The sequence below is a fragment of the Thamnophis elegans genome, chromosome 1 (genome assembly GCF_009769535.1).
Source record: "Thamnophis elegans isolate rThaEle1 chromosome 1, rThaEle1.pri, whole genome shotgun sequence".
Lineage (NCBI taxonomy): Eukaryota > Metazoa > Chordata > Lepidosauria > Squamata > Colubridae > Thamnophis > Thamnophis elegans.
Window position 1 is genome coordinate 76,451,839 of NC_045541.1, and position 27,970 is coordinate 76,479,808.

The window sequence follows — 27,970 nt, forward strand, 5'->3', positions numbered from 1 at the left end:
AAGGCCGAGGGAGGCTCGTCTGACTGGTCCGCGGTGATAAAAAGGTTGGGGACCACTGCACTAGAACAGTGGTCCCCAACCTTTTTATCGCCGCGGACCAGTCAGCCTTTGATAATTTTACCGTGGCCCGCTGAGCGCGCGCAGGGGTGGGGGGGCATTGTTCGCGACGACACATTGATTGTTTATATATCAGATTGTTTTGATTAAACAACTTTTATTTTATTGTATTTAAACATGCCTTACAAAATAAAATACAATTACATAAATATAAAGTGCAAAGCTACGCTACTAGCGCTGTCTACGCTAGCCCTACGTAGCTGCGCAGGCACTCTTAGGTTTTTTTCAGGAATCGGCCAGCGCTGAAGCGCTGAAAAGGAATGAGAAGGGCGGCGCTGGACACAGGGGGGCGGTGGGCCGCTGGTGACGTCAGAGTGCCACCAGCGGTCCAGTAACACCCCTTGTGCCAGTTAGCCCCAATTTGCATACAGAAAGAAACTATGGCCCCCGGCCGCTGCAGCGATCATGGCCCCCGGCCGCTGCAGCGATCATGGCCCCCGGCCGCTGCAGCGATCATGGCCCCCGGCCGCTGCGCGGCCCGGTGCCAGGTACTCCACGGCCCGGCACCGGTCCGCGGACCGGGGGTTGGGGATCACTGCACTAGAACATTTGTAAAAATTATAATGTGCCAGTAATGAAAAATAGTTGGTATTGGTAACATAGAGTGGAAAAATATTTGAAAGTGAGCAGGTTAAAATGTGGGATTTGCAGACAAACTGATAGTCTTGTTCCATAGCACATCAGATTTAACTGTAATTAAAGAAGAAAGTGTGGATAATTGATGTGGCAATATCGGACTAATAAGACAAAAGACAAAAAAAATCACAAATTATCAAGATCTGAAAATCAAAGTTGAAATATGGCATAAACTTGTTTATGTTGGTCCCTGTAGTTATTGGCAAACTGGGTGTATTTTACCCAAAAATCTAGGACTACCCTTAAAAAACCTGTGCATTGTCAAAATGTTCATTAATTGCAAAAAGCCACGTTGTTTGGATCCCAATATATATGCACACAAATACATTTTGACATGCTAGGTTCTTGGGAAGAATTTGATATATATCCAACACTAGCTAAAAAACTGAGAACTGTTGTTTATATGTTCATATGCTTTTGTCTAGTATATACTATTAATAATGTTCATACTGATGCATTAAATGTTTTACAAATGGATATTGCTAAACTGTCAATTCGTTTATGTAATCTATCTATATAAAACAAAGTAGTATTTTCAAACACACATACAGAACATTTAATAAATACTAGGCAGTCTAGTACCCTTCAGGTATTTTTTTTTTATTTTTTTTTTAATTTAAAACAAATATAACATCCTTCTTTACATGCTGTAGAAAGTGTATCAATTGGTTACAAAAAGACTTTCGTGCATCTCTTCCACAGTCAACAAACATACTTCATATTAACTCAAGAATTTAACTCAAATATTTAAACATGTCACCATCATCATATCTCCCTTTTCATTTGACTATAACTGTTTAAGCATCCGTCATCATAAAATATACCAAAGTTTAATATATAACCACATACTGGCCTTTCAATTACTATTTCTAAGATCCTCCACTAACCCTAAATCCTTATGTCCTATTCTAGCTAAACATCCATAATATTTAATAACAAAGTTTTCTAATCCTTCTTTCCAAATCAGTTTAAAATTTACATCCAGTTTCTATATTATACCCATTTCTATATATACGTTATTCTTATCCCTCCTTTATTTGACTATATCCTGTATCATAACATTTTCCCCCTAATAATCAAAACTTTAGCTGCATCTAAGTTGGTTCCTTTTTTAAATTAACTTTTATGTATAATCCAAAGGGATTTCTAATCTTCCTTAGATGGGTACCATTCCATATTCATATCCAATTATACTCACCATAACACTACACATTGTATACATTAATAATATCAATTATTTAAACTGTATCTATTGTCAATAAATTTCATTAATTTTAACTAGTTTTAAATTATATTCTTCCATCTATCAACCTTTCCAATAGCAAAACAGTCTCGTATCTTTTGCCATTTGTGTAGCCAGTCCTCTAATCATCTCCTTGATCAACTTTGTATGGACTTCTCTTAGCAACTCCTTGTTTATAAGATCTCTTATGTAATCTTGATGCCCTTCTGTTTCCTTAATCTGCTTATCTTTGATTGTTGGTAGTGTTATCCATGCTATCGCTAATGAGATTTCTCTCTTTAAATCCATAAATTCTTTGTTTTTTTCTTCTTCTGTGTCTTGCCCTCTGGGATAAATTTCCCCTCCCTTTGATTCCTCTTTCAGTATTCCACTCTTTCCATTTTCAGAGACTGGCCAATCACCATAAATACCAGCAAATTTAATCTCTTTATATTCATTTTCCACTTTGATTTTTTGAGTTTTAATCACCACATTTTGCATTTGATAAATATCTTCAATTTCTTCATATTTTGCTGCTATGTGCTCTAAGTCTTCCAACTTCTTGTCTATCTGCTCATATGTATTTGATAATTTCTGTATTTCTGAAAATATCTTTTGCAAGCTCAAGATTTCTGTTTGCTTTTGAAATTGTGCCATTCTTTCCAGCTAACAAACACAGCTGCTCTAGCTTGGAAGGTTAAAAAAGTTAAACATAGATTCACAAAAATCTTTGTTTTCACTTTTCTCTAGTTAGAGATATACTTCAAAGGGACATCTGTGTGCTTCCCTTCTTATCACTCTCTATAACCAAGCAGTAAGACCTTACAGTGCCAAGCCAAAACAATCAGCAAAGAAAAAAATGTTCCATTTCTAATACACAAACTCCAATAAACAAACCATCTAGCATCCAGCAGGAGTGTTACCGTTGCAAATATTTCTTTTGTATCTTTTGTGTATTTCAAGTTAAAAAGAGTCCAATCTTGAATTAATGAGTTAGAAAGACACCCACATCAATGAAAGAGGAAAACTTTAGTCCACAGGTTACAGAGAACAATAAAACAAAAAATAGAAGAAAGCTTAATCCATCCGTTTCAAAAGGCTTGCATAAATTCCATCCATGAAGATAGCATTTAAAAAGTAAGATAAACACTGTCCAAAACCATTCCAAATTTAATTCCGCCACTCAATTCTTCTGTTCTCCAATTTGAATTAATTTTAAGTTTTTTTATAGGCAGTCTCTTTTTAAAACAGTAAAAGTTCCTCACCAGCTGGAAACACTTTCTCTTTCTGTATCCTTCCGTTTTGGAGCCGCCCCGACTTCATCAGCCTTGACTGGATTTTTTGTCGCCGGCTTGAAGAACTTCTCTTGCTCCTGGACTTTGCGATGTCCCTGAGGTCAGCAAGCCGTATTCTTCCTGTTCACCATCTCTGCGGGGCGGTTTAGGTCTGCTTGGACCACCCAGCGGCAAAAGTATTGGCTAAGGTCTCGGAGCATCGAGACCACACATCTATATTGTTTTGACATAGGCTCCTCCTCCCGTACCCTTCAGGTATTTTGGGACTGCACATTTCACAGCCAAATGTGAAAACTGTAGTGAGTATCATATTGGAAAAAAATGGTTTACATTGCTAAGCATATTGGGAGTGCTTTCCTGTATCAAAGTGAAATACTGTAACCTTAAATAATTTTAACTGAACCAGTTAAATATTTGGGTAATCTACTGAATATTTCTATGCTATGTTTCATCCGCTATTTGTGTATATGAACATGAATTGACATGATGAAGTCACAATAATTGCTAAACACACTAACATTTTTAAGCATCTAATTAAAAAGCCTAGCCCTTCTAGAACAGGATAAGCAAGTTTAAATTAAAGCTGCATTAAAAACAAAGAAGCATATGCTTTTTAGATGTCAAAATCTTGCTTTGGGTGGTGTTTGCTTCAAGGAAAAATCCTTATTCTATACACAATTTGGTTTTACTATCATTAACTTAATTTAAAATTTTGCTTTAAAGGGAAAAAAAAATAAGATGTCCTATAGAGATAAAGCTATGTTGTTTTGCATTATTTTGCTACTTCCAAACCAAACAAAATTAAGGGAAATTAAACCAAAACAAAGTACTAGATTTCGTAAGACATAGTAAGCAAATTTCTGTCCAACTTAGTAAGTTATAGTGCTTAAGGCAACCTAAGGGAGGACTCTCTTCATCTCAATAAAACTTTCTGTGGGCTTTGAAATGTCTTAATGTGCAAAAAATAAGAGGATCAGATCACACAGAAATCAGCCTACACAGATACAATTTCTGCGTTCAAGTCATAGATAATGCAATAAACACAAGCTTATTCTGGAATTAGGAATCTGCCAGCTATAGTTCTTCCACCTCTTATTAGAGGCATTTAAAATGAGTAGGATATTGCAAATTGATTCATCTGTTCTATGGCATTATATATTAATGTAAATAAATCTGTTCTATCCACTAATCTGATTCTGGGAGAGTAAGAGTGTGCCTAGAATTAAAAGATTTCCATCCCTTCTTTCAGAGTCTTCACTGCTTGGGATGGATTGTAAATCCACAAAGTGTACTCTGAACCAGGAGTCACTAACCTTTCGGACCTCAGGGACCCCAAAAGTCATAATTTTAAATCCCGCAGACCAGTAATATGATTTTTTTTAAAAAAAAGATAAATAGTATTTAGTGCAAATGCAAATACTTTTCTGCAGACTATGAAAATTTTCTCACAGACCACCAGTGCTTCCTGGACCACTGGTTGGTGACCACTGCTTTGGACAGTATGTTGAATAGACATCTCCTTTTCCACACTTCAAATTCCATCATGTACCGGAATCATGTGGATCTCTTCTATGTCTACATCTACCATTGCATCCTTGAGAAATCTGTCAATTTAACATGTTCTGAGCACATTCCCTTTCCCCTTGCAAATTAAAAAGACTCTGGGGGGAATGCTGGAACAATTCATATCGCTATTAGTATCAAGAAGCCATGCTTGACATGCACCTTGATATCACAATCTTTGAAGTCATTCAATTAACTTCTTTCTTTCCAGGAACAGCATACTGTAACTTATTACTCTGAGAACAGCAGTTTGCCTTTATGAAAATTAAATTGGTTTCTAATTTGCAAGAGCATATTGCTACTTAGTGAAGAAGGGCACATATCATTGCTAGCAGTGTCAGGCTCTGTCGAAACTAAAGCCTTATGGCAATGCTCCCATCACTTTTGTTAGTGACAAATTGGATAAAACCTTTTTTTCCATCCCTGACTTTGGAGAAGCATTGAAAATCAGAATAAACAAAACGGTGCAGCAAGGGCCCCCAGGATTGATGCAGATTAGGGTGCTTAATCACAAATAAGCAGTGTGTTGGTGTTTATTCGCTGTTATTTACCACCTATCAGTGGCAGGAACTAAGCAAATGTGGATTGTGTCATCTTCTGTTGGTCTGTTTAGTCTTTCAAACAAATTTACCTCTCATTTTACTGTTACAATAGAACTTTGATCTTTCTGTAGTCTGTCCTGTCTAATCAAAATTATAAATCATAAATTAGTTTTTTTTCTGTTTCACAGAAAATACCTTGACCCTCTCCTCTTTGTGGCAGCCCCTCAAATATTGGACGACTGCTCTCCTTTCTCCCCTGGTCCTTCTCTTCACGAGTGCTCAAGTTTCCAAACTGAAGTTCAATTTCTAAAATGCTAAAAAAATATTTTAGTCTGCAAGTGGGTGCCATAGTCTTGAAAGATTCCAGTGATGGAACTCCCACAACTTCTGAAGACAAGCTGTTCCCGTTGGTTGACTGCTCTCGCTGTCAGAACATTTCTCCTTATTTCTAGGTTGTTTAGTTTAACTCCTGGTGATTTTGTGTTTTCTTGGCACCAATACTGACGTTTCTCTGACTTCCCAGTAAAATTTAATGTACACCCTGGTATCACATCTCCCATCTAAACACGACGAAAACGAGGCGACTCTGCACGGCATCAGCGTCTAGGAAACCAGCTACTTATACAGTATTCAACTACCAAAAGCAAGGTGGCTTCTACTGTGAAATTAACGGCGTCAAGTTTAGCCGGCCTCCTTCTCAGAAAACATGGCTTCAGCTGTTAACTTTCTCCACCGCCTCCAAGTCCGGTCCAGGCCAAGGCCCGCTATACTGAAAGGCAGCCTTCTCAACTCCGCTTCCATCAGAACCAAACAGGGTTCGGCTCCAGCACTCCTCCGTCCCTCCCTCCGCCTCTCCTCATCTGAGGCCCTTGCTAGGCAGAGGCTCCACAGGCCAGGACTAAGCGGTGCAACGAGGATCCGCGCGCAAGGCTGGAAAACGATGCCCCTCGGGAACAGCCTTGGCACGCAGCCCTCTAGCCCGGGAGCTGCCCTTTACGGCTGCAACCTGGAGCCCGTGTAGCTACGTTTTCCAGCCGCGGCTAGCGGTGTGTGTGTGTTGTGCGTGTGTGTGTGTGTGTTGTGCGTGTGTGTGTATAGCTCACTTTTCCTCCCGCGTGAAAAAGTTTCCCATGAAGGGCAAGAAAGTGTGGAGGGGGGGTTGCAGAGAAGCAATGGCTCCCCTCCCCTCTCCGAAATCTTGGGGAAATAAAACGGGACTCCAAAGCGGAGGCCAGCCCGGCACTCAGCAGCGCCGCGCCAGGAGTCAGCAGAGATCCCAGGCCGGCCTGGCAGGGAAAGGGAGCAACCTGTGGCTACGGCCACAGCGACTCCTCCTCCTCGTCCACCACCACCACGCCCTCGCCGGGCGAAGAAACCGCCTCCTTCCACCTGATCGCTACTGCGACGCTCGATCGTCCGGACGCGGAGAAAAGAACCAGCGGCGCCGGAGAAAAGAGAACGACGACAATCCTGCTTTTTTCCCCCTCGGGAACGAGAGCCGAGGCATGGCAGGACTCCGAGCCGATTGAAGAGGACGCGGGAATCGCGAGCGGGAAAACAGTTACAAGGACCGGCGGCGAAGCAGGAGGGTCCGCCTGCCTGATCCAACGGAGGTGAGTACTGTACTTTGCCTCCCCCAAGAAATGGGGAGAAACTCTTGAAATACCTTTTTTTTGCACTCTGCTTACCTGGAAAAGGGAGCGCTGCAGCCGAAACTCAACCTCGGAGGAAGTTCAGTACGGAAAACGGGGGTAAAGGGCAGCATTTTCTCAGTACCGTCGGTGTGCCATGATAAACCCATCCCTGCCTTTAATGCTAAAGATCCAGGACAGCAAGTTTCCTGAGCGTGGGAACGCTCTGCCTCGATTTATTATCGATTTACACAACTTTGCCGAATATGGATCAGTTGGGATTTCTACCAGTCTGGTCGGAGTTTTTGTCAAATGACCTTCTAGTATCCAGTTCGTAACAAGAGGGGAAGCTTGAGTTTTATGGAACCCGTTTTTCTGAACTTCGCAGTTATCCTTTGCCTGTGTGGCGACGGGGATAGATGCATTTCAGTAGCAAATATTTCTAGATATATTTCTCTCCGTCTTCCCCCCCCTCTCCATTTCTTCCCTTCTCTCTCCCTGTCCCCCCCCTCCCAATTTCTTCTCTCCAGTAGAAGAAAGTTTTCTTAAATGTTTTCTGATATGAAATCCTGGGAATTAATCACTGTATCATCAAACAAATAGAACTGTTGAGGTAATTGTTGCTTGACTTTAATTAGGATAATTTGATATAAGGTTTAATAACAGGATCTCTAATCCATATTGAATATTTAATTGCCTAGAGTTGTCTTTTCTCACCCATAAATTACAAGCTTACAGTGAGGGCATAGTATGATTACATCTTTTGTACCTTGGAATTAAATACAAATATCAAAGAACAGGATATTTTTATAAATTATGATCTTAGTCTTGGCAGGCTGCTTATTGGGCACTTTATTGAAGTCATACCAAGTATACACAGTGATGCTGTTAACAAATCATATGGATATGGGTATTTCTGGTCAGGCACAAAAAGGAGAAGTAAAACATTGCCTGATTTTTATCGATCCATAAACAATCAAGCCACTCTATATCTCTATATTCAAAAACATAGGTAAATTCCAATACTTCTGATATGAAATGTCTAAGCATTCTGAGTATCTGGATTTTATAAATATCACCCTATATTTTTATGTGGATATGCTGCCAAGTAAACAAACATTAAGCATATCAGAATTTTTAAGATTTTTCCAAAATGCTGCATTAACCTGATTTAATTCTCTGATTGTCTAGAGAAAAGAATGGCCCCATTTAGAAGTCCCGCTTGATTGCTATTTTTGGTTAAAAGGATCTGTTATGAAACAAGAGGTTGGAATATATTAGCATTGCTGAGGAAAAATATGAGAAAGGGTTCAAGATGGTTTGTGTACTAAGCGAAATGAAAACAAACTCAGGGTGATTCATTTTCTAATACTATAATAAAGTTGTACGACCAGAATTATACGGTGGAGTACAAAAACTGCATCTTATTTTAGCACAATGGTTAAAAGAGGTCTTTGATTGGTCCTGATTCCACATGTAATTGTAATATATACATGAAATATATTACAATATATACGTGAAAAATTCAAGGATAGTATTTCTCATGGTACTTAGATCACTTACAGCCCTTTTGCACCTGATGGATACAAACGTATAATCCAGCCTTTCCATTCCACTTCAGGAGATGTTTCTAAATAATGGCCTTCAGGTAGTTTATACATGCAATATGGAAATTTATTGCTTGTCCTTCAACTTTTATATCAGGATTGAAAGGGTTCAAGATTCGGTAGGCCTTGTAGGTCTATTTTTTAAAATACTTTTTATATTGAAAAGAAATTATGCAGTCATACTCCATAGGATTCCAGTCACTGATAAACACTGTAAGTTTCTGGAACATTGTTTATCAACTGAGCCCCATAGCAAGTCTCCACCCTGATATCAGCTTGAACAGCCAAGTTATGAGGATTGTTTAAGTTTCAGATCCAGCATCGTATTTAAATATGATCAAGACAGCCACAGCAGCCCAGTTGAAAGAGGGGGGAAACATGTATAAATTTGTGTTCAAATACTTGCTCAGTCTTGAAGGATTTCTAGAAATTGCAACTTCATAACATTAGGATTTCCTCTATAAAGTAAGTGTGTCAATGCCTTTCCAGGATTTCTGCAAAAAGGCAAAGTGAGGTAAGAATTCAGGCCATTGCATTGTTAGACCAGAGCAAGTATGTCCACGAGTGATCTCTGAACACTTATAAATCTATCTCAAGGAACCAGTAAATTAAACTTGAGATAAAATTAAAATACATCTATAATACAACCTGGCTACTGTAGAACCACATAGTAAAATCCAAAAGGAACACTCGACATCTAGGCTATATAAGAAGTTTGTGTCTAAAATTACAAAAATGTGAAGACATTTACATTTCATACAGGACGTGATAATATCTGAAGTTATAGAACATTTGATAATACAGTGCCCAATTTTTTTTTAAAAAATACATCCATGTAGCAGAAACCTTCTGCCAAGGTCCAACACAGATAGGAATTGTACAAAATTCTCTACAGGCAGTACCTTCTACAAGAAATAAATATTTAGGCAGGCAGACAGACAATAAATACAGACATTTGTTCTTAGCCTGACAAAATAACAAACTGTTTTTTAAAGCAATAACTACTAATACATCACAAATTCTGATTAATGTTTCAAATAATTATTTGGGCATCTTTATAAAAGTGCACTTATTCAGCTTTGTTTTATAGCTTTAATATCTGTATCATTTATTTATTTTTTGAAATGGCATTTCTACTTCAAGGCTATGACTCTGGGTTGCAGCTTTAAGAAACAAGTACATTTCTGGTTTATGACAGCAACATATTAAAGTATTTCTGGAAAATGGAATTTAAGTGAATTCATATGGAATGAGTAATGCCACTGCCTGTCTGTTATATACCTACCAATATGTTCTGTGATATTTGCATGTTTCAGTATGTCTCCATTTTGCTGTAGAAGTGGAATTATGTTGTCTTGCTATGGCTTGGTACTCTTACAATATTCACAACAGAAGGCTCCTAGTTTATCATTCAGAGCAGTGCAAGCTTGCAAATTAATAGTGAACTTACAGTAAATTATCAGGGATCAAAGTATTTTGCAGATAGTGCTTCTCAGGGCATCTCACCCTGTTCTAGCACCTGGGCAGAAAAAACTATGTGGGCAATATTGTTTCCTTCACTTTACCTTTCTTCCTCTTCAGTGATCAATCCACCCATTTTTCTTTTCTTTTCTTTTTTCTTTTTTCTTTTATTTTAATTGAACAAAAAGACAAAAAAAGGATCATCTTTCATTACATCTTGTAGAAAGTGTGTTGATTGGTTACAGATAACTTCCGTGCATTTTCTTCCACAGTCATTACTTATAGTTCATATTAGATTATACACTTTAAGTCAAAAATCTTTGAATATCTTACTATCAATGTACCACAATTCTCATTTGACTACAATTATTTGAACATGCTTTTACCTCAAATCTTTCATACTTAAAGACACAACCACATAATGGCATTCATTAGCTATTTCAAAAAATCCTCCAATAACATTACACCTTTGTAGCATCTTTTAAGTAAAAGTCAATTAATAAAGTTTCTAAGCCTTCCCCCCTTTTTTTCCCAACTCACTGATTAAAATTTATATCCAAGTTACTTTTGCCCATACCATAGCATGTATATATTGTTAAACAATGACCATTAACATTTCCTTGTTATTATTATAATTGGCTAAAAATGTTTACTATTTATGTCCCATCTCCTCTTGTCAGAACCCCCCCCCCCCAAAACAAAAAAACGTTACGCCTTTATAACAATAGCTAAATAAAAAATTGTTAATAAAATTTTATAGGTCTTTTTTCCAAGTCACAATATGCAATTTATATCCAAATTTCTTTTGCTAGATTACCATACATGTATATATCATTAGGCTATATCCATTATTGTTTCCTTATTGTTATTATAGCTAATTGTTAGCGAATAAACATTTGATAACAATCTAAAACAATCCAAGAGTTACAGAATTCCTATTAGTTACCAAAATCAACTGATTTTTTATTACCAACTTTCATTATCAACCTATATCTTTCCAGTAACAAAAAATCTTATCTCTCTTGCCAATTGTGGTGTAAGTCTTCTTTTTATCTCCTTTACAAGGTTTTTATAGACTTCTCTCCACACTTTGAACTCACTGTTTAGGATTTATATCCAAGTTATTTTTGCCAATACCATAGCATGTATATATTGTTAAACAATGTTCATTAACATTTCCTTGTTGTTATTATAATTGACTAAAAATCATTTACTATTTATGCTCAATCTCCTCTCATCAGAGGCCCCCCCCCCAAAAAACCTTACACCTTTATAACAAGATCTAAATGAAAATTTGTTAATAAAATTTGTAGGTCTTTTTCCCAAGTCACAATTTACAATTTATATCCAAATTTCTTTTACTAAATTGCCTACACACACACACACACACACACACAATTATGCTGTATCCATTATCATTTCATTATTATTATTTATGGTTAATTAATTGTTAGTGAGTAAACATTTAATAACAATCTAAAACAATCTAAGAGTTACAAAATTCCTACTTATTAATCACCAAAATCAATTAATTTTTTATTATCGACTTTCATTGTCAACCTGTATCTTTCCAATAACAAAACAGTCTTATCTTTCTTACCAATTGTGGTGTCAGTCTTCTTTTTATCTCCTTTATATCTCCTTTATAAGGCTTTTATAGGCTTCTCTCCACACTTTGTTGCTTGAAGGGTCTCTCAGATAATCTCTCTTCTTATGTCTATCATTAGTATTTTTTTTCATTCTGTGTCCTGGAATTTGGGGTAGAGCTCCAATTCGTCAAATTCCCTTTTCCATATTCCCTTTTTTCCACTTTCACCCACATTTGCTCCATTAATAAATTCATCTATTGTCTTATCTTTATCTTCTATATCTTCATTCTCCCCTTTAATTTTTGGGGCTCCAACCCCATCATCTTTGGCTGTGAGGAAGACTAGTCTTTCCAACTTCTTCTCAATTCTTCCATATCCTTCCAATAGATTTTGAATTCCAGCCAAGATATTTTGGAAGTTTAAGGTTTCCTCATTTAAGTATTGATCCATGTTTCCAAAACAGAAGAGAGGAAAAAAAGGGGGAAAAAACTAATAGCGACTGCCACTCTAGCCTTCCGGCCTCTCTTATTTTTTATTTTAAATTGACTTGAACATAAGTTCTTTTATGCTCTTCAAAGGGGAAGGGTTCTGCTTCCCCCACTTTCTTTCTCTGCCAAAATAATTCTCAGAGGCTCCTGTGAAAACAATTTGTGCCCTTGGTTCTTTATCAGTTTCTGTAAACAAATTGCAAACCGTTCAGCTACAAAGTTAGTGAAGTCAAATAAGGAAAGAAAAGAGATATATTGTTTCAAAAACCCCAGCCTCTGCCCTCTGAGTGGCAGTTAATTTACATCTTATATAGGGAACAAAGTTCTTTAGATTTCTTTTAGTGTGGTTTAATAACAAGTAGTAGGAAGAATTGTTAAAATAAAAAGGAAGGTTTTAATCCAGAAGTCAAAAAATAAAACAACAAGAAGCAGAAGAAAAAAAAATCAATCCGTTCACTTTAACAGGAGAGATGAAGAACGTTACGAGCACTTCAATCCACAAAAAAATAGTTACAAAGAAAAAAACTTTCCACAGTGATCCAATTAGGATTATTTTCGCTGCTCAGTTCTTTTGTTTAAGGATCTAATTTGGCTTTAAAGAAACATTTATTTGGGCAGTCTTTAGCAAAATAGAAAAAAATACCTCACCAGATGGACTCACTTTCTCTTTTCACTTCCTTCTTTCTGGAGCATCCCAATTTCATCAGCCTAGGGGCTGCCTATTTACCACTGGCTTGAAGTACTTCCCTTGGGTCTATCAGGGATTTTGCAATATCCCTGAGACCAGCAAGGCTTTGTCTTCCTGATCACCGGCTCTATAGGACGGTTTAGGTCTCAATGGACCCTCCAGCAGCAAAAGTGTCAACAGTGGTCTCGGAGTATCGAGACCGCACGTTGTAACATCGCAACGTGGCTTCTCCTTCCAATCCACCCATTTTTCTGATATTACATATCTGTAACTGATCGCAACATGAAGCCAGAGGCCTAAAGCTAAGCCTATTTTCAAACAGGGTTAAGAATTACTACAACTACTCTTAGATTGACCTGAGAATGTCTGATCTGCAACCAAGTCAGGTCAAAGAACTTGATGGCTTCATTTTTTCTGACCCTGAGATATAAATAGTAGGTAGCACTGATGAAAAGATGGAAAATACTACTTTTCCAGGGACAAACTACACATATTTTTATCCACACCTACAAAGAGATTGGACAGATTTGTCCTTAGCACCAAGCCATAATTCTGCCTCGTTGATTTTGGAGAGCTGTGTGAATCTTGCCAACAATGGCTTACTCAGTAATCCACAATCCAATAAATTATTTCCCCCCCTTTTTTTGGTGAACATTCTGCAATAAGAAGAAAGGCAGAACAAGTGGTAAAAAAAAGAAAACACTAGCACTAACTAAAATCTGCATATATATTATGTCTAGTGCCTGGAAGTTATTGTAAAATAAGCATCCCTTTGGACTCCTTTCCAGATATTATGCAAATTATAACCAGCACAGAGCAAGATAGTGATTGCAGGCTTGAAACTAAAATTAAATGAACCGGAAATGATGTAATGAGAAGATGGGTCATTTGCTAGCCCTCCTCTCTGTCCCTTTTGCAGCATATAGAATTTATGTTTACAGATGTAAATCTTGTTTGGGTATCGGCAATGCCGGCTGATATGTTGGTGACCTGGGATAATTGCTCAGAGACAAGCACAATAAGCACAATTGTGGCAAAGCTACAGAACTAATAGCAACTGGTGCTATCTTATCACTGGGCTTGTAGTCTTTATTTGAGACATCAGGACATCAGGGCTTTATTATTCCTGAAGGTTGAAAGGAATGTTGTTACCACAACAGTAACAAATAGAGGTGATTAATCTCAGGAATGGTAGAAGTAGATTCATGTTATGATCAGCTTTCCTATTACCACAAGCCATAACATGTATAAGGCTTCCAGGGCGTCCAGCAGCTTTTCTTCTGGAGAATATTTGCTAAACCAGAGAAACTTGTCAGAGCCCATACAGAGGAAAGTAGTTCTACTGTGCATTTGGGATTGTCAATATCTTCTGTCCAACTTTGATAAGTTTCTTAACTATACCAGGTCTGACATATACTTTGGTTTGCAGCATAAGCCACAATTGGCTGGCCTCACATATGCTAAACCACAATCCTGGTTTACAATCCATAGTAGTTGAGTTTATGCAAATCAAGCCCAAATCAAGCAAATCATATTTTGGATTAATGTAATTTGTGAATTCAGTCTGATCTGGTTCAACTAAGCCCATTGGCTTTTGCAAAAGTAAAATTGTTTCAGTTAAATTGTTTATAACTCAGGAAACCAAATTGGGGGTCGGGGGATTGAGGTAGATGAGGAATAGCATTGTGAAAAGAAAAGATAGGAAGGGAGGCATCTTCTTTGAATTTGCAGCTTCTAATTCTGTTCAGTCTCACAGCCACATGAGCAATGGAGCCAAAATTTTGGATTGCAGTGAGCTCATCCATTTCTTTGCTTTAATAATGTGACCATCATTTGCTGAATTTCCTGGTCTGGAGCTACAGAGAAAGAGTTTTGGGCTGTGTCTCTTTCTTCAGCTCCTAGCAATTGGCCTGCCTTGTCTTCTTCCTAAACTGTGAATGCTAATGATCAGGCTTGGCCAATCCACTTCTTTTATTCACCCCAAGACTACTAGCTACAGTCTTCTTGACAAGGTTTTTTTTTTGGAAGTGCTTTACCATTGGCTCCTTCCTGGGCTGAGAAAGAGTGACCCAAGGCCATTTAACTGGTTTCGTGCCTAAAGCAGGACTAGAACTCATGGTCTCTTGATTTCTACGCTTAAGTCTTAAGCCACCACACCAAACTGGTTCTCACATAGAAGTTAAATTTGTACCAAAGAAAGATAGTATTTGTAGCTCAGAGTTGAATGGTGGGATCATTAGTGCTCTCAGAATTGTCTCCAGGATTTTGATAATTCTGCCAAACATGAATCTGGTTCTAAAAGATTGCATGGGGATTTTACATAGTCCCCAACAGGAAGCTGCAATTGGAAAGAGGAAATAAAGATAATGTATTTTCAGGAATTCCTGTCTTTGGACTTGAACTTTAACCTATTGCTGTGCAGCACTTAGCAGATATCAATGTTGAGCTCCATGTCATGAAATTTTGACAATAGCTTTCTATATATTAGATCTCCATTATTGGCTTGTCCAGGAGAAGACATGGTCAGTTGGCAAATTTATCTGCCTTGTTCAAACTATTGATTAGATAAAGCAATATTCAGGACTCAAGGGTAGAATTCATCTTTGCCGGGTGAATAAAAGTTGTGGATTGGCCAAGCCCGATATATTAATATTCATAGTTTAGGAAGAAGATAAGGCAGGCCAGTGGATGAGAGACATACTGCCCAAGTCAGCCTTCTCTGGTCTAACAATTCATCTAGCTAAAGAGAGTGATGCAAGGTGCATTGTAAATGACAGGCTCCCTACAAGTCTGTTGATTAGTAGCTATTGAGAAAGTAGAATAACTCTACTTCTTTTTTGGCTGGATCATTAGAGGTTCCTATGCTTCAGGGACATCAGAGCCCCTGTTAAAACTATCCAATTTTTAAGGCATTAAAGAATAATAAATTTTTCAAAGATGGAGAGAGCAATTATTATGGGTTTGGTGTTGATCATACAACTCCTAATCATATTAGAATAGCATCAAATCCTATACTTGAAATTGAACAAACAGTAAGCCACAGTAACTTAGTTTGAAATGTTTTTCAGTGTCTGGAGCTTCTCAAACATGATCAAGTTCTAACCATAATGCCCTTTGTTTGGTCGCCTTAGTAACTGTGAGAAACGTGTAATTCTGGCATGTAAACCATGGTTTACTCCTTATTGTTTTATGTGAGGCAAGTCACTCTGGCTTGTTTAAAAACGCTATGATCACAAGCTCTGTTATTGTACAGTATGACACAGGCAATAAAAACCTGTTGCAAGTGTTCAAGTTTTTTTTTACTGTATAAAACTGTTGCAGACAAATATTCAAAAATGAACACTCCCATCAGAGTGAGGAGGGTTTGGCTATGACAGGGGTGGGCAATTAATTTTTCCAGGGGGCCATATGAGAAACGGACTGTTCTGGAGGATCGAACCAATTGACTGAACTTAATTCTAATCAGTATTCATTATAAAACATTATAAAAGGTAGTTGTATGGTTTTGATTAGCTGATACTGGTAAGAATGTATATTACATTTTATTTACATTGGTTTCTAATTTCTGATTGACCCCACACGGGCCAGATAGGGACAGCCAAAGAGCTGGATGTGATGCAGAGGCTATAAAATGCCCAGTCAGAGGCAATAGGAGTTGTAGTTAAATCAACTGGAGGATACCAACTTGGGGAAGGCTGCCTCTTGAGCTCATATTCTCGTTTACTCAAGTTCTGGGCAGGATGGCAAGATGCTAACCTGACTTGGAAAAGATTATGAGATCAAAGACTACCTATTGGCATAATTGGAGAATTCTTGATAGCTGAGGTCAGTTGCCAGAGCAACAAGAAAAGGCGAGCCTCCTAAATTTTTATGGCATGTGACACACAGCCTATACAAAGCTAATCAGAAGAACAGGAAAAGCTGGTTGCACTAAGTCCTTGTCCTGTGCGAAGAAGAACGAATCACAGTGATGACTGAAGGATATTTTGAAGATGTTTTTTTATTAAGAACAGGAGTTGTCATGCAGAAATTGGAACTTGTTGGTTTTGTAAAGCAAGCATATCTTGCTTTATGTCAGATGGACGTTTTAAGCAAGGAAGTACTGTGATTCTTGCAATCTCTGTGTTTTGTTGGCTTACTGAGATTAATTGTTACTTCCATTGCCCTTTATGTAAACAGAAAGCTTATTGGCGTGTATTGGTTGGCATTGGCATTGATTGAACTAGCAAAAAAGAAATGATCAAGAATATCACTCATTGACTTAGTGGATCATTGTGCCTTGCGGGTCTATTGTCTTGTGGACACTGACTGGGACACTGACTTGTGTCATGCCAAGGGCTCTGTGCCCAAAATGAGTGGGCTCATTTGCACTAATATAAATTAATGATAATGAATCATATTACAACAATCCTGAATTATGTAATTTCCTGGTAGCTTTCTATGTAGCATAATTATCACAAGGCAAGCCTTTTGAATCAGAAAAGTTTTGAAATTTACACTTTAATAATGCATAGGTATCTACTGTGTGTATTATTCAAGCATAGAAGGTAGAGCACCCCAAATGTTTTGCTTCCAAACAGATGTTTATAGTTCACTCTTCTATTTGAAGAAATTCCATTTATTGGAGTCATATATTGCATTAAAGCCATGTGTTAACTATTACTGAATAAACCATAGTTTATAAATAGTATAATATGGTAAAGCATAAATCTTAATATTTACATCATTGTGCCTGGAGTTCCACAACCTGCCAATAAATCAGAACTAAACAGACATATTGAAACATTATATAATAATTTACACCTCGTCACTGAGTTCAGTGTTGTTTCGATCTGTTTTATGGTTAGGCAAATATGTGAGCCCAGACAAGCGGCATATGCCACAAACTGTGTCTATGGAAAACCCTGGTTTAAGCTGGATATAAACAGGAAATGATGACTTTGTCAATCTTTTTAGATTTTTTCTTGAAGACATACCTGCCAGAGTCAATATGATGACCCTCTGCTGTTGAGAAAATCATTAAAGGAAACTTGTACACTTGAAGTTATTCACATCAGACTGGGTTGTATACATTTGGATCAATTTAGAAAACTGAGTGGTTCATATCACCTGTTCTCTGCACTACTGTGCTGCCACCAAAATTATTGATGTATGTCACACATTCTTCCAAATGATAGTTTTCTTGCATTTCTTGCAGAATCTGCCTTGGTCACTCCACCCATCCTGTAATTATTTATGCTCAGTCTCAGGATTGTTCTTATGCTGCTTTGGCTCAGGCAGCTGGTGAAGATTTCCTATGAGCTGGTGCAATTAGGTATAGCTAGCTAGACCTCTGGGAATAAAAATGAAGTCCAATAATTTCTTCCATGGTTTTCCTCAAAAGTGGAACTCTGGAGTTAACAACAGATTTTGTCTTAGCAAGAGTGGCAGTGCATATATAAAATGCGGCATATGTGAGTTGAATGAGATGTTAGAATAGCAATAGCAATAAGACCTACAGTATTTTTTGAAGTATAAGATGCACTTCCCCTCTAAAAGTGGGTGAAAATTTAGGTGAAAATCTTATAGGCCAAATATGGGCATTTTTGGCCTCCCGAACCGTTTCGTTTTGGCAAAAACAGGATGTGTGGAGCACTGCAGAATGCTACTGGGGACCTGGGAGGATGAAAACGCAACACGCGGAGGGCTTGGTAGCCCAAAAACGGGATGTGCGGAACACTGCAGAGGGCTTCTGGGGGGGTTACTGAGGACAAAAACGCGACCTGCAGAGGCCAAAACTATTTTTTTCTTGTTTTCCTCCTGTAAATTTAGGTATGTCTTATAGTCCAATGTGTCTTATAGTCTGAAAAATATGGTACATATATTGTTTCAGTGCTTTACAGTCCTCTCTAAGTGGTTTACAGAGTCAGAATATTGCCCGCAACAATCTGGCCTCAGAAGGATGGAAGGCTGAGTCAACCATGCGCAGGTCAGAATCGAAGAGATAAAGCAGCTAGCAAAGGTGTAAAGTGATCTGAAAACTAAATGACTGGAATCTTTATTTCTCAGAATCTCTAAGTGTATTTGTGTTAACACTAAATGTACTCTTATCACAGCTTACACACAAGCTGAACTGATCCATCTAGAAACAAATATCTCATTTGTTAAAGTTCCATTAAACATTCACTTTTAACCTTTGGAATTGGTTAAATTCCATTTGTTAAACTCTCATTTCAAACACACATTTTTTTCAAATGTATCAAAGTAGCAGAGTATGAAAGGAAAGGAGGACAAGAATAATTAAAAGTCTCTGAGACATAACATACCATATATCTGTTCAAGATTGCCCAAGTCTACCTTCCCACCCAGACTCCTGCAGATGTGAAATTAACCACTCCTGTGGTGATCTCCATTCCAGCACATTTAGAGGGCACCAGTTTGGGGAAAAAGCTGGATGTTTGTTTGTTTGTTTGCAGATCTTGGTACTTTTTTTTATGCTTTAAGTGGAATCTGGGCTAGACAGACCTCAAGGACAGTAATTCAGAAGTTTCTATTCTTGAAGTGCAAACATATCCAGAGGTGGGCTGCTGTCAGTTCAGACCAGTTCACTTGAACTGGTTGTTGCAATTCTGCAGAGAACCAGCAAATTGGACCACCACCTGGCCCCTCCCAGTTTTCAGGCCATTTGGGGGGCGTTTTTCCAGCTAAAATCTGTCTGAAAATGGCCCCAAAAAGCTGGCTGGGAGAAGAAGAGAAGCTGGGTGAGCCAGACCCAGATGTGTCCCCTCAACCCAGAAGCAGCAACCTCATACCCTTTCCTTCTCTGCTATCCTCCTTCTTTGCCCAGGATCACCCAGCAACGGAGACAGAGAAGAAGGGGCAGCGTTTCTGTGTGCTCTCGTTTCTGTGTTGCACTCTCCCCTCAATGCTAGCTGCCATCGTTGCCACCCTTCTCCCTCTCTGTCTCTGCTGTTGGGCGATCCCATGTGAAGAAGGGGGCTAGCAGAGAGGGGAGAGTGCAAGGTTGCTGCTTCTGGATTGAGGGGCCCATGAAGTATCTAGTTCCAGCTTACCCAGCTTCTCTTCCTTTCACAGCCAGTTTTCCCAGTCTAGCTTGATACAGTCCCTCTCCCACCCTCTCTCTCTCTCTCTCTCTCTCTCTCTCTCTCACACACACACACACACACACACACACATGTTGAATTTTTCTTTCCTCTCTCACACACCCAGAGACTCCTGGATTCCTTCTCCAACCCTGCCTATCCCATACAGGTACCACCCACACAAGTGATATAGAGCTGGCCACACCCACTCAGTCACATGAACTCCCTCCCTAGCTAAGCCCACCCAGCTAGTCATTAGGGCAGAGAACCGGTTGTTAAAAAATTTGGAGCCCACCACTGTACATGAAGGCACAATTCATCATAATCTTTCTGGTATCCATTACTATGAAGATGTTTTCTCTAAAGAGTTAATTATAAAATATGGCCTTTTTATATAATAACACTGAATCATTTGTTTTTACATGCATGCTTTGACTAATATATTTAGGGGAGAATAGCTGTCTTTCGCCATCCTATGCCTTGCATGTATTTCAGATTGGTTTTTATCCCTTGGTTCCCTTGAGGAATTAGTACTTCATATATACAGTATATAATTGGTTACAATGCTGTAGGCCTTCTCCCATGTAGGTAGAGATTGGAATATAGGATTACAGTCAGAATTTAATGAAGCCTCTGAGAAAGTGGCCTTTGTATGGGATTAAACATCACATGCAGAGAGAGTTGAGAATGCAGTGTACCGGACATACTTCCCTTCTTGCTCATCATCCTAGTATAAAGCCCTATAACAAAAATAAAGGATTAGTGTGTTTGAGATAATCAGTTTGGGTGGCATTAGCCAAATTAAGGCTTGCTATGCAAAAATATGTAAAGACTGAAAAATAATCAGATCTTGCCGGTTCTCTGCAGTAATTAGGCAAGATTAATTTTAGGAGCATTATTTATGGAAATTCAGTAGAGCAAACAGTTCTTCAGGAAAATGCATTCTAGATTTATCCAATGCTTACCTGTGAAATCAGAATGTTATTGTTTTAATTGTCTATGGAATAATATCTAGTGTTCAGTTTGGAAATGGAGGCACCTTTCACCAACTGCTAAGTAGAAATCACATAACATAACTGACTAATAATCATTAGCATTTTTCTCATGCTCTTGGTGCCAAGCTCAATAATCTGTAGAAACTAAGAAGCTATGGTAACTAGTTCATTGTTCTCCCACTTAGTACTCTCTAAATGTTTGAGGGCGCTAGCTGTCAGAATTTTTCCCAAAAGGCTAAGCAGACCAGTGGTGGGATTCAAAAATTTTTACTACTTTTTGTAGTTTTGTGGCCGTGGCTTTGTGGGTGTGGCAGGAGAAGGATACAAAATCCCAGTTCCCTCCCCACTCCTGGGGAAAGGTTACTGCAAAATCACCAATCTCTCCCCACCCCACTAACCTGTTTTCCAGCTCCATTCTCCTGCTCAGGGCAACAAAAGAAGATCAGCTGGGAGGCAGCAGGGACGGGGCCAGCCTATTTGCTGGTTCTCTGAACTACTCAAAATTTCCGCTACCTGTTCTCCAGAACCTGTCAGAACTGGCTGAGTACCACCTCTGATTAGCAGACTCAGACCTAGTATTTCCGAGTCAGCTCATCAGAAAATGCCAGGGCTGTATCTGTCCCTGAAAGTATTAATTAGACTAGTTTAGAAGTCAAAAATACATCCTGAAAGAGACAAACCACGTCCATGTTTCTACTAAAAAAGATTACATGGCTGTATTGGTGAAGGCTTCAGATGTCAAGTTTAACATAGAGGATAATTATTGTATTGTGATGAGGCCTGGACGATGTTCTGTATATTCAGGAGGGTGATCCGTATATTCAATTGATGCGACAATTTGTTATGTGAATTACTTCCATTTAGTTTTTCCCTGTGATTCTGTGTGCTGTTCAAAAACAAGCAGTCCGATAATACAGCTGGGTTCTATAACAGTGCTCTGAAGAATGATGGTCATGCTCAGTGATACCTGTATATTCCCCTAGTGGGGATTACAGTTATCCTATGAATAGAATTCTAATTGTAATTGCCCTGGGAATACAGTTCTTTTCACTGCATGTTCTCATAAGAGGAGGACCAAGTCACATTTGCATCTTAATTAAATCTTTAGTTCAAGGATGGGAAAGCTATCATCTGCCAGTACAGACCCAGATGATTGTTGAATTTAAGTTCTCAGGATTCCTCTCCAAAAACTGTGCTTACTGGACCTGTTGAAATCCATAATTCCACAGGATTCCAGTTTTCCAACTGAAGCAGATCTTGAAGAATATAAATGTGATAAAAATAATTGTTGAAGTGGCAATAGTTGAGAAATGCATCTGCAAATTCTGCAAGGCTCTGACGATGCATACCTTTGGCTTCCCCACCTCATTTGCACATTGTTGTTCTTATTCAGAATTGTACAGACATGAATTTTAGGGCAGATCGTAATAGTCCTTGATCTTATTGAGCACTAGCCATTAAAACCTAACAAGTGAGAATGTTGCTGTAGGGGATTAGTTTGATACAAATAGAAGGAATCTAGTTGTGTTGGCTCATATTATATAATTGAACAAAATCCAAACAAGCTGCCTAAAGGCTTCCGCTTTCTGATGTTCTAACTTGTGACATTGTGGTAGCCCAGAGCTGATTCTCCTGTGTAATCCAAAGTCTCCACCCATGGATTGTCTTTACTTGGCCAGGACATCTGGTTATTATTATGTAACTACAGTGAAATTGAATTCCCACCAGTCGAAATTGAAAACCCAGAGATTCAGGGCAATTAAATATATGTTTGACTAAAGGATAGAATTTGTAAGTATTGCTGCTTACCATTAGGTGTCTTACATTCCATTTTAATTGTTATTGCAAAGATAATAAGTAAAATATTTTGATAACATCTAGAATATGTAACTTTTAGGATTTTTAAATATAAGTAATTGAATTTTTTAAACTTGTATCCTTGCATCTCCACCTCCCCACCCCAAAAAAGAAGCCACTAGAGTTGGGAAGAGTAGTTTATTTTGACATTAAACCCAAACTATTGTATCTCCATGTTCCTAAAATTCAGATCTTCCTTTGCAACATAATAGAAAACTGATTGTAGGAAAGAACTACAAGACTGAACCTGAGGGAGGGGTCAAATGCATCACCAGTCTTGAATCCCTACACCCACAAAAGTGACCTAAGTCCAGCCCTGCTTGAAATCCGTTGATTTTTACCTGGCACTAATTTGCCTTGACCATTAGTAGATCAGATTTGTGTGTATAGGTTTAATAGAATAATAAACTATCAATGCTTTCTGAATTCTGCGTGCTTCTGGTTTCTTGCACCTGACACCAATGGGTGTGTCTGTATAGCCACCAGGAGTTAACTTAGAAAAGGACTTTTGTATACCAAGCCAAGAGCATTGGACCAACTAGTTCAGAACTGCTGGTATGGATTGGCAGCTGCTATTCAGGTAAATGTTTTGCCAATATTACCTGGAGAAGTCAGAGATTAAATCTGAGATCCTCTGCAAAGAACTGTGGCATAGAGCACCTGATGCAATTGACTTCCTGATAAGGCAAATATATGGTCTAGAGCAGGGGTGGGAAACTATGGCCCCTTTATAAGTTGTGGACTTCAACTCCCAGAATTCCTGACTCAATATGGCTGGCTCAGGAATTCTGGGAGTTGAAGTCCACAAGTCATAAAAGGGCCATAGTTCCCCACCTCTTGTCTAGAGAGAGTCCAATGGCTTGCCATCTTTCTTTTCCAGTTGGAATGTCCAATAAATACAATTCCTTCTGTTGAATCTCCAAGGGGGAACCACGTCACATTTGATAATGTTTTCTCTCTTTGCAGACACTTTAGTTCCAGGGGCAAAATGCTCTTAAATTTAGGGGGTTCTCAGAATCAGTGGGCAAGAAATTGTAAACAAAAGAATAATTAATGACACTACCTCCTTTCTATTTCCACCAGAGGCTTGAAAATCCTCCATGAACAGAAGGAGACTTCTATGGAAGGAACATTAATATTATAATTGTTAATTGGATACTAAATATGCAGCCATTAGTATAAGTATAAATAACTTATAAGTATATAAGTAAATAAGTATAAATAAATAGATAGCTGTCATTGTATAAACTTAATTTGCTAAGAAAAACTTACCAGGCCTGAAAATGTATTTAATTCTTCTTTATTCTTTGTCTTATTGGAAAAAAGTGTGCTTGTTTCTCTTGTCTCTTCATTTTTAAGCATTTTGGATTGTATTAATAACCTCTGATAAAAGCTTTGCTTACATCCAAAACTATTTTTAAAACAGTAACATTATCTAAATTATTTTCAAGTAATTATTTTGGTGCCCCCCCCCCAATCATCCATTATTTTTTTCTGTAACAGTTATAAAAATTAATCAGTGGAACAACTTGCCTTCAGAAGTTGTGGGTTCTCTAACACTGGAAGGTTTTAAGAAGAGGTTGAACAATCGTTTGTCTGAAATGGTGCAGGGTTTCCTGCATGAGGAGGGGTTGGACTAGAACCCAACTCCAATGTCCCTTCCAACTCTTTTATTCTGTTCTATTAACTAGTGCTTACATACCTGGACCTTTAATATAATAAAATTAGGCTTTGCCAGATTATATAATGTGCAACGGCTTTCTTTTAAAAGAGGGAAGCCAGCACTATAAAGGAAAAGTGCAAACTGATTTTAGTTTCCTACAATCTGTGTGCCATACATAAACAGCAGACAAATTTACAGAAAATAAGATTTATGATTGGCTGCAAGGCTTCGTGTTAAAAAGACTATTCAGCCTGATGGAAAAAATAAAAAATAAACATAAGCTGGAGGCCTAGCAAGCAAGGAGTGAGGGTGTGGAGGAGGAGGAAACGGAAGAGAATATTATTTTATGAGGCGTAAACTGCAGCAACAAGCGTGTATTTGAGAATATGTCTGTGAGTGCTTTTTATTTTAATTTGGTAGGTATTAGATACTGAGAAAAAGAAGGTCTGGTAAAGATATGGCTATGGGTTTTTGCTTGCTTGCTTTTGCTATGGATAAGTTGTTTCTCTTGAGTTTATGTGGTTCTTTGAGCATCACCAGTTTACCTTATGGGAGATGAAGTGAAGTTTTGAGGCTTAAACTGCCATCTCTTGTCTCTCAGTTTTCCAGTTTGTCTTCTGTGGAATGAGTAGAATATTGCAGATTTAGAAGATGTTCCTATGTTTTGCATCTCAGACCATTCCCCCGCCTGTACTTAATTTTGAGTAGGGTCTTTTTTTCTTGTTGTTTCAGTGTTACCGGTTTATCTATGGAAAATGAGTATCTCATGATTGGCCCATGATAGAGAATTCCTGATCCCTGGCAACTATTCAGTGAGACCATCCAGAAAGTTTCATAATACTGAATGTTCTTATCAATCTAAAAAGTTTGGCTTGCTTTATGAAACCAAATGAACAGAAGGAAATCCTCACATGTTCTTCATTATAACTGACTTAGTTAAATCTGAGTAATGTCTGTGATGAATTAAAAAATATTTGTTAAGAACAGATAATAACTGTTTTTGCTTGATTCCCATGAAGAGTCTCCATTTAAAGAGGGGCAGTTTAGCTTTCAGAAGGGATCTTAATGAGAAAAGAAAGATCCCTTTGTAGATGAAAAAGCCCTTACAGGAATACAAGTTGCTTCTGTTTCTGGACTAAAAAAAAATATGATTCAACTTACTGACAGGAACGCATCCTTTTTCTAGACGCTTGACTTTTGAGTGGTATGCTGTGGACTGTATCTCATAAATGAAATTTAATTTGATTTACATTAAATGAAAATGAGATGCAACTAATATAATTACACTTGAGTCGTTTATTTAATACTTTACTGACAGATTAAAATTTATATACTTTTAACAACTTTGACAGGTTTCTGCAGGTCAATCCTACATTTCTGAGGGATAGATGGCCTTGTTTTTAGCTTAAAAGCCTCTTTTCAAGTCTTGATTTTCTACTTTTTCAACTCTTGAAAACTTGGTGCTGTTTATTTATATTTGGGCTACACACACATAAATTCATTGTTTCCAGTGCAATCTCTGTCCCTTCACTTTGAAAGGCAGGAAATTTACACATCATGCCATTTTTTCTCTTTTCCAGGAGCTACACAGTACCACCAAAGGCTGTGGGTGGGGAAGCAAGGAAGTGAGCCTGGGTACAACTACATCCTTTAAAAAAACATTTTTTTTTGTCATTAAAAGTTTCGGTGGCTGCTCTGGGTGGGTTATTCCAACCTGACTGCATATTTCATATATTTAAAAAAGCCTTTCCAGGCTTCACTCTTATTTTGCATGACCTCCTAGGTTTTTCTCTGGTTGTGGCTTAGAATAAGGGTTATCATACTTCCGTTTTGCTTTGACAAATGATATTTGACTGTTTTGTGCTTCCTTTTTTTAAAAGGATGTCCATTAAAATATATGAAGAAGAAGAAAATTTCTGGAGGCAAAGGATTTAAAAAACTAGGCCTGATTTTGAAAAGTCCTCCTTCAGGAGCTGACTGCCCTCAAATGACCAGACTAAAAGTGTGGGATGTATAACAGTAGTTTTGCCTAATATGGATACCCTCAAAGATGTAGACTTCATTTCCTGGAGTTTCCCATCAATGTGGCTTTTGCAAAGAATTGTAGACATACTTTTCTCACATTAGGAAAGAATGGGTAAAGCTATACTCTATCTAGTTTGCCACTGAGTGTACATTATTGGTTATTACTATTACTATTACTATTACTATTACGATGATGATGATGATGATGATGATGATGATGATGATGATGATGATTATTATTATGTTAATCTTTGGTGAGATTCATAGCCTTTGGTGCTGGTTGGTAGCTCAACAGCTCGAGTCCTAACCAAGGACCTAGGAACTGTTAAGGTAACTTCGGAGGATATAAGCTGTTCCAAGTAGGGTGGGTTTTTTTGTAGAATCAGAATGTTCAAGTCTGATAAATTTAAAATTTCCAAATAGCGAGGTATCCCTTTGGGTATTGCTCCAAAGGCTCCAATTACAATCGGGATAACACACAATTTCCTTTTCCATAGTCGCTCAACTTCAATTTGCAAGTCCCGGTACTTTGTGACTTTTTCTTGCTGTTTATTTTCAATTCGTGCATCTCCAGGTATTGCAATGTCAATGAACCATACTTTTTTCTTTTCAACTATTGTTATGTCAGGTGTGTTGTGGGCCAAGTGCCTGTCAGTCTGAATTCTGAAGTCCCACAAGATCTTGACTTTCTCATTCTCTAAAACCTTCTCAACCTGATGGTCCCAGTGGTTTTTGCTGTACTCAAATCCAAACTTTTGGCACAATTTCCAATGAATGATCTTAGCAACGCGGTCATGGCCTTTCTAGGTAGTCAGTTTGTGAAATTTTGCTGCACCCACTGATCAAGTGGTCGACTGTCTCGTCCTCATTACAGAGGCGACATTTGCTGTTGGTGGTAACATGTTGAATCTTTGCCTTCATGTAGTTTGTGGCTAAGGCTTGTTCTTGAGCTGCCAAAATAAAGCCTTCTGTTTCTTTTTTCAGTGCTCCTGATCTTAACCAGTTCCAAGTTAGCTTTTGGTCAGCTTTGCCTTCAATACGTTTCAAGTATTGGCTATGCATAGCTTTGTTTTTCCAATTTTCAGCTCGCTTCTCAATTACTTCTTTCTTATATTCAGCGTTTGACATAGTTGTCTTTAGAAGGCCTCCTTTATTTATTTCCTTAATCATTGGTTCTTCACTTTTCTGGATGTAATTATTCAAGCTGTGTTTTTCTTCTTCCACAGTCTGTTTTACTTGTAGGAGTCCTCGACAACCCTTTGCTCTTGGTAGATATAATCAGTCAACATCATTTTTAGGGTGCAAAGCATGATTCATTGTCCTTGTTTTTCTGTCCAAATTGTCCAACTTCATCTGGGTCCAGTCAATTATTCCTGCACAGTATCGGATCACAGATATAACCCAGGTATTTATGGCTTTTATGATGTTTCCTCCACTCAATTTGGACTTTAATATCTTGCGAATTCATCAAATGTACTTGGCTGAAGTTAATTCCTTGACTTTATTATG

The 27,970-nt window shown here is 38.1% G+C and overlaps 1 protein-coding gene across 1 annotated transcript in view; it reads left to right on the top strand.

The window, feature by feature from the left end:
- The first annotated feature begins 6,745 nt into the window (after positions 1-6,745).
- The window catches only part of EPS8L2 (EPS8 like 2), a 108,976-nt gene continuing 87,751 nt past the window's right edge, over positions 6,746-27,970 (top strand). Inside the window, exon 1 of the mRNA XM_032221370.1 lies at positions 6,746-6,988. The gene's annotated coding sequence lies outside the window, so the exon portion shown is untranslated. The remainder of the gene's footprint in view (positions 6,989-27,970) is intronic.